Source organism: Triticum urartu, chromosome 2 (genome assembly GCF_003073215.2).
Source record: "Triticum urartu cultivar G1812 chromosome 2, Tu2.1, whole genome shotgun sequence".
Classification (NCBI taxonomy): domain Eukaryota; kingdom Viridiplantae; phylum Streptophyta; class Magnoliopsida; order Poales; family Poaceae; genus Triticum; species Triticum urartu.
Window position 1 is genome coordinate 690,715,332 of NC_053023.1, and position 7,691 is coordinate 690,723,022.

Sequence of the window (7,691 nt, forward strand, 5' to 3'; positions counted from 1 at the left end):
TTCCTAAATGACTCAAAACATCTTTCTAGACACAACTCGGCTGCTAAAAACGATCAAGCAATGGGGGCTCCTAAGGTCGGGGAAGGCTCTGATTACCAACTTGTAACGCCCTCGATGCGGCTATATCTCCCACGTGTCGAGGCACGACTTAGAGGCATAACCGCATTGAAAGCAATGTCGCAAGTCAGGAAATCATCACACATCCCATGTACATAAATAATATAAAGGGGAGGTACATAGTTGGCTTACACTCGCCATGTCACATCAAAGTACATAAATAACATCCATCATACAAATCACTCATGGCCCGACTACGGTGCCAAAATAGAAAAGACCCCCAACATGCGACAAGGCCCTGAATCGATAACCCCAACTAGGCACCACTACTGATCGTCGGGAAAGGAAACATAATAACGCTAAGAGTCCTCGTCGAACTCCCACTTGAACTCGTACTCGTCACCTGGAGCGGAATCACCTGGACCTGCATCTGGAGTTGTAGTATCTGTGAGCCACGGGGACTCAGCAATCTCACACCCACGCGATCAAGACTATTTAAGCTTATAGGAAGGTTAAGGCAAGTGTAGGTGGAGCTGCAGCAAGCGACTAGCATATATGGTGGCTAACTTATACGCAAATGAGGGCGAGAAGAGAAGGCGAAGCACGAGCGAGAAGCTAAAGGAACAACCTGCGCAAGCATTACTCCAACACCGTGTCCACTTCCCGGACTCCGCCGAGAAGAGGCCATCACGGCAACACACTCAGTTGATTCATTTTAATTAATTAAGGTTCAAGTTATCTACAACCGGACATTAACAAATTCCCATCTGCCCATAACCGCGGGCACGGCTTTCGAAAGTTCAATCCCTGCAGGGGAGTTCCAACTTAGCCCATAACAAGCTCTCACGGTCAACGAAGGAATAGACCTCCTCCCAAGACGTTCCGATCAGACTCGGTATCTTGGTAACTCAAGACACTTCGACAGGTTAAAACAAGACCAGCAACACCGCCCGAATGTGCCGACAAATCCCGATAGGAGCTGCACATATCTCTTTCTCAGGGCACACTCAGATTGTCTTAGGTACGGGTAGGCCAGCCCAGAGTTGCCCCTGGTGGCCACCGGTAGCTGACAGGTGGACCAACACTCAGAGGAGCACTGGCCCGGGGGGGTTAAAATAAGATGACCCTTGAGTCTGCAGAACCCAAGGGAAAGAAAAGGGTAGGCGGCAAATGGTAAAACCAAGGTTGGGCATTGCTGGACAAGCTTTAATCAAGGCGAAATATCAAGGGGTTCCCATTATAACCCAACCGCGTAAGGAACGCAAAATCCGGGAACATAACACCGATATGACGGAAACTAGGGCGGTAAGAGTGGAACGAAACACTAGGCGAGAGGCCGAGCCTTCCACCCTTTACCAAGTATATAGATGCATTAAGATAACATAGCAATATAATGATATCCCAACAAGTAAATAAATGTTCCAACAAGGAACGGCTCCAATCTTCACCTGCAACTAACAACGCTATAAGAAGGGCTGAGCAAAGCGGTAACATAGCCAATCAACGGTTTGCTAGGACAATGGTTGGTTAGAGGTTCAATCATGCAATTGGGAGGCTGACAAGCAAGTGGTAGGCATCGTAGCAGTGGCAAAGCAAAAGAGCGAGCAAACTAGCATAGCAAAGATAGTAGTGATTTCGAGGGTATGATCATCTTGCCTGCACAGTTGTCAAAGTTGACTGGATCCTCACAAGCAAACTCAACGGGCTCCTCGATAGCGAACTCGTCTCCCGGCTCTACCCAACAAGACAAACAAGCAACAAGGATACAATCAACCACGTGCAAGACCAAGCAATATGATGAAATGATGACATGCTATGCGGGATGCAAAATGCAAGATATGACAGGAAATGCATGAACCTGGCCTCAACTTGTAATTCCAAGGGTGCCACTGGATAGAGGGTATGAAATCGCTTGAAAACGATATAAAGATCATTGGAATCGGAGTTACGGTTTGGAAAAGGCAAGCGTTTTAAGATATGACACCGGTCTGCGATTTACAGCAAGTAGGCATCTAAATGCAACAAAATGAACATGCTACAGCCACCAAACATGAAAACAAAATACATGGCAGTGATGTACACAAGATGCTTAACAAATCACTAGCACTGAGCCATAGGCAAATTCATCCATCAAGGGGTTCAAACAGGCATGGCAAAAATGAATATGCAAAACAGATTTCAGACTTAGTGAAATTAACACTAGCCTGAAATTTCAGATCACGAAGCCCTCTTCGGAGCAGCAAAACAATATGATACATGAACTGAACATGACAAGTAAGAATATGGCATGGAGCTACTCAACAAGCTTAATAAAACACCCGAAGTGACCTGGGGCCAAAAGGGTTCACAAAATACTCTACCGAGCTCACGAACATAGCTCGAACACAATCAGTTTTCAGACTTAGTGAAAACTGAGACATGCAGAAATTTAACTCACGAAGGCATGTAAACGAGCTTGATGCACTCACTACGGTGCAAGTCATGGCAAGGCAAGCATACATCCATTAAGAAGGCACAAAATAAAAGCTAGACATGGCAAGAACAAAGGCATAGCATGCATGGAACACTAACGGTAGCATCGGCAAAATCGCAAACAAGTTGACGATCTGCCCAGATTAACAACGAAGCAAAAGTTGAGCCCGATTGAGTCAACCTAGAGCACTCCACACATGCAAACAAAGACATGGATGGATATAGCATAACATAAATATCAAAACTCCCTTACTGATCATCCTCAAAAGAGGCACGGATCACTAGGAAACAAGCTGGACATATGGCATCATGAACTAAATATCCCAGACTTAGTGAAAATCACCAAGTCCCTGATATCAGCAATCTCAGGTACCTCTCTTCGCAAGCTTGCACAAGACAACACACACATCCTAAAAATGCATGGGTGGCACCTCTGGAAAGAAGACAAAATGCTTAACAATTCATCCCAAAGGGGCACAGGCATATCATGCACGGATTAAACATGGCAAAAATGACAAAAGTGCATGATGAACTAACGGATCTGCAATTTAACTCACGAAGCCTCCTTCTAACAGCATTTTGGGCAACAAGATGACCTCAAATGTAAATGATGCAATGGAATGAAATGATGTACATGTCGAGACGAAGATTTTGATATATCATATGCCCAAAACGGAGCTACGGTTGCGGAGATACGAGAAGTCAAACATCGCATAAAAAACTAGGGTTTCTGGACAAAAGTCAACGGGGGGGTTTGGATCTGAGATCTGGAACCGCACGGAACCCGAGGCGGCGCCGGAACACTGTAGAAACGGGGCGTCGCCGGAGCTCGTCGCGGCTCGCCGGAGAAAGAGGGACGGCGGTGTCGGGCGCCGGGGCGACGAGGGGCGGAGGCGGCGTCGGAGAGCGGGGGCGGCGGCGTAGTGGCTCCGGCCACCGGAGTTGCTGGACGGGGCGGCAGGGCGCTCCGGTGGGCGGGGCCGGCGGCGGCGAGCACCCACAGCGGCGGCGGCGCACGGCCGGGCTCGGGGAAGGAGGGCACCGACCCGGGCGAGGGGGCGGCGGCGTCTCGTGGGCCGGGGAGGGCCCCGCGTGGGCCCGCGGGCTGGCGGCGCGGTCGGCGATGTGGTCCGGCGCCACGTGGCGCGACCCGGCTGGCTGAGGCGGGCGGCGGTGGACGTTGTCCGGCCGGGGGCGGACACGTCCGTCGGCGCGGTTGAGGAAGATGATTTTTTTTAGGAGGAGGACGGGGAGAAATGTGAGATTTGGAATGGGGGGTGTATATATAGGCATAAGTGGAGCTAGGAGAGCCCAAATGAGGTGCGGTTTTCGCCCACGCGATCGTGATCGAACGCTCTAGGACATGGAGCAAAGTTTGGTGGATTTTGGGACAAATTGGAGGGGTGTTGGGCTGCAACACACACGAGGCCTTATCGGTCCCTCGGTTAACCGTTGGAGTATCAAACGAAGTCCAAATGACCCGAAACTTGACAGGCGGTCTACCGGTAGTAAACCAAGGCCGCTTGGCAAGTCTCGGTCCAATCCGGAAATGTTTAATCCCCACACACGAAAGAAAGCTAGAAATGGCCACCGGAGGAGAACGAAGCGCCGGAATGCAAAACGGACAACGGGGAAAATGCTCGAATGCATGAGATGAACATGTATGCAAATGCAATGCACGAGATGCCATGATATGAGATGCACGAAAAAGAAAACAACAGACGGAGACAAAGACCCGAACCCGAGAAATAAATATAACTTAGCGCCGGAGACGGCAAGAGTTGGATACAAATATGGAAAGTATATCTGGGGCGTTACAACCGGGTTCGGGGTAGGCTCTATCTCTCCTGGGCACTGGCTACAATCAGCGATGGCGGTCATGCATGGAGGCGACTAAGCGGTGCGGCGAGGTCGCCGTGCCAGCAGGAGACGCTGTTGGTGGGCGGCGTCTGACACCAAGTCGCCATTGTGCCAGACGGTGAGGTCGAGGTCAAGGGCGTGGAGTTGCCTTAGTTTGCGATCATATTTCCATGATTGTAGGGGCTGCGAGACTGGTAATTCCAATACAAGAGCGTGGAGTTCCCCTAGTTTGCGATCTGATTTCCGTGGTAGTAGGAGGGGCCACAGGACTGGTAGTTCCAATACCCTCTCTTGGTGAAGCACGGTCAGTCATTGGAAATTGCTACGTGCACACCATAGAGGTATTGGATCAATGAGGGCTGTTAGATTTAAAATTGTGGGGTCAATCGTGTGGTGCTGATTGGTTTGTGCGGGGTTGTGGGACTAATTGCAGGATGCACATAGAAAAGTTCTTGTTTAATTGTTCAATAGTAGTGTAGATGTAGAATAGATGTAGATCAATGAGGGCTGTTAGATTTAGAATTGTGGGGTCAATCGTGTGATGTTGATTGGGTTGTGCGGGGTTATGGGACTAATTGCGGGATGCATATAGAAAAGTTCTTGTTTGGTTGTTTAAGAGTAGTGTAGATAGGTTTGGAATTGCTTATCAAGCTTACCACGCGATAACGTCGGCGCCAGCTTACCACCCACGGTCCAGCAATTTCCGCATGTCGCAGTCTCTCCGATGTATATACCCGGCTCCAACGTGAGTACCATAATATCCTTGATTGATTAAACTTAATAATTTAATAACAGTTCAAATGAACGGCTGGAATAATTACTGGAAAGTACCCCGTGGTATCAATCATCAGTGTAAAAGAGCTCTTTGAAAATACTACGTGGAAAAACTCCTGCCAAGGGGACTCCCTACAGCCGCCGCCTCTTCCTCCTCCTAAAAAAGCAGTTAGGGTTTCTGTCTCTTGTCAGCTCCGACGCAGATCCGCCTCGTCTCCGGTGGCCCTAGGGCTATGGAGATGCAGTGGATCCTGCCAAGGACCAGTGGGAGTGCTTCGTTTTTAGTCGTTTTTTTTTAATTTTGTTAGGGTTTATGTTCTGCTCAGGAAGACGAAACGGCGGCGGCTTTCTGAAGATGGATTAAAGGTCTTCCCGCCTAGCCCCTGGTCCAGTGGTGCGTCTAGCATCGTTGGTGAGCGTGTGGAGGTGTGTCTTCGGCGGATCTATTTTTGGTGGATTTGCTCGGATCTTGTTGGTGTTCGTCTACGTTCGTGTGTCTTCGGATTGGATCCTTCCGATCTATGTTCTTCATCTGCGGCGATTACTGTTCTAGTGCGCTGGTCCTATGGGGCCTTAACACGACGACTTCCCGACTGTCTAGTATAACAAGTTGTCCCCGACTCTGATGATGGAGGGGCGATGACGGCGGCGCGCCTTCGGCTCGCTTCAGTGCTTGTAGTCGTCGCTAGATGATCTACGGATCTGGATGCAATTTTTATTATTTTTGGTATTCGCTGTACTGCCAGGATTGAAGATGAATACATAGAAAGATTTTCCGAAAAAAAAAAGAAAAAAATACTACGTGAACACCATTGTTTTGGAAAGAAGCACATGAAAAATATTAGCCTGTTTTAACCGAAAAAACGTTGAAGTTTTAAACAGAGAAAAGGAAACGAAAAACAGAAGTTTTGCCCCTGGGCCTGGCCCATGTGAGCGCCCGTGTCCACCCCGCTCGAACGCAGCGCCCGTATCTGTCCGTCAAACAAAAAAACAGCCCCGTGATCTTGTACCGTTCCGTTTTGATTCTTGTTCGGTATACCAGCAGCTATCGGATTCCTTAGTTTGGGTACAACCGACGTGTGTATATAAAGACGGCAAGGCGTGCATCCTATGTCCAAATCTTCAAAAATGCTAAACATACAGATCTTTGCATGAGTTTTACAGGGACCTTCACTCTAATTCGCTCCCTCCCCCCTCCCTGATTTTCAGGTGGGTGGGGCCCCTTCCTCACCTTAATCAAATGATTAGTTGAAAGCTTCACACTTGTCCGTAAAGCCCTGTAAAGAGCCCGTCGATGTAGCATTACTGCCAAATCTCACACGTCCGAGGCCAACGACGACCCTGAGTTTGATGGTGAGTTATCACCCTTGATTCTCCACCTTTGTCTCTCCGGGTTCCCTTGATTCGACATGTCTAGCAGCTCGGCCTCGTCGGCTAACTACGATGAGTACCCAGTGAAGATATCCTCGTCAAGATCCCTGGCGAACACCGTTACCATGGCGCACAACTTCGAGATCACCAGTTACTCGCTGCTCGACGGCTTTCATCCTGGCGACTACATTTGCTCGAGAAGGTTCAGCGCCGGTGGTTACGACTGGTGTATCAGGTTCTACCCTGACAGACAGACGGAGGAGGATGCTTTCTACACCTCGGCCTTCTTGTGTCTATGCAGAGGAGAACCATGGCCGGGCGTGAGAGCCAAGTACACTTTGAGTTTATTGGATAGAGACGGGAATGCGACCATATGAAGAAGCGCCTTAAGACATATCTTTGCGTCCTCGGGTTGTTATTATGGCTATAATAGGTTCTTCTTCAAGAAGCACATCGACGATGACTGCTTCACAATCAGGTGCGTCTTGACCGTCAGCATACAACACACGGAGGACCGGAGCGTGGTCGTCATCCCCCGATCGGACCTCCACGACCACCTGGTAGACATGCTGGAGGGCCGGGAAGGCACGAACGTGACATTCAACGTGGGCGACCAGTTGTTCCACGCTCATAGGTGCATGCTGGCTGCACGATCGTCGGTGTTCCAGGCGGAGCTCTTCAGCGGAATGGAGGAGAACACTACTCGACACATCAAGTCGACGATATGGAGCCTGCCATCTTCCAGGCCCTCCTCCACTTCATCTACACCGATACCTTCCCACATAACAGTGGTATAGAGAAGAATGTGCCACTGGAACACTTGTTCGTTGCCGCGGATTGGTATGGCCTGGATAGGCTTGCGACAATGTGTGAACAAAGGCTATGCAACAGCATTGATGTGCACACATTTGCCACCACACTTGCCTTAGCGGAGCAGCACCAATGCGTGCAACTCAAGCAAGCATGCCTTAGATTCATGTCCTCTCATGATGTACTCAGTGACATCCAGGAGACCGATGGATTCAAGCATCTCATATCCAGCTGCCCTTCGGTTGTAGGGGACATCATAAACAACATCGCCGTGTGGTAGGGCTGCCAAAAGCGCTCGAGTCAAAGCCACTCACAGCGATTCGTCTTCTAGCTACACCGGAGATTGA

General features: G+C 49.5%; 1 pseudogene; it reads left to right on the top strand.

Annotated features, from left to right (window-relative positions):
• Nucleotides 1-6,572: 6,572 nt before the first annotated feature.
• Nucleotides 6,573-7,691, top strand: LOC125537928 (annotated as a pseudogene).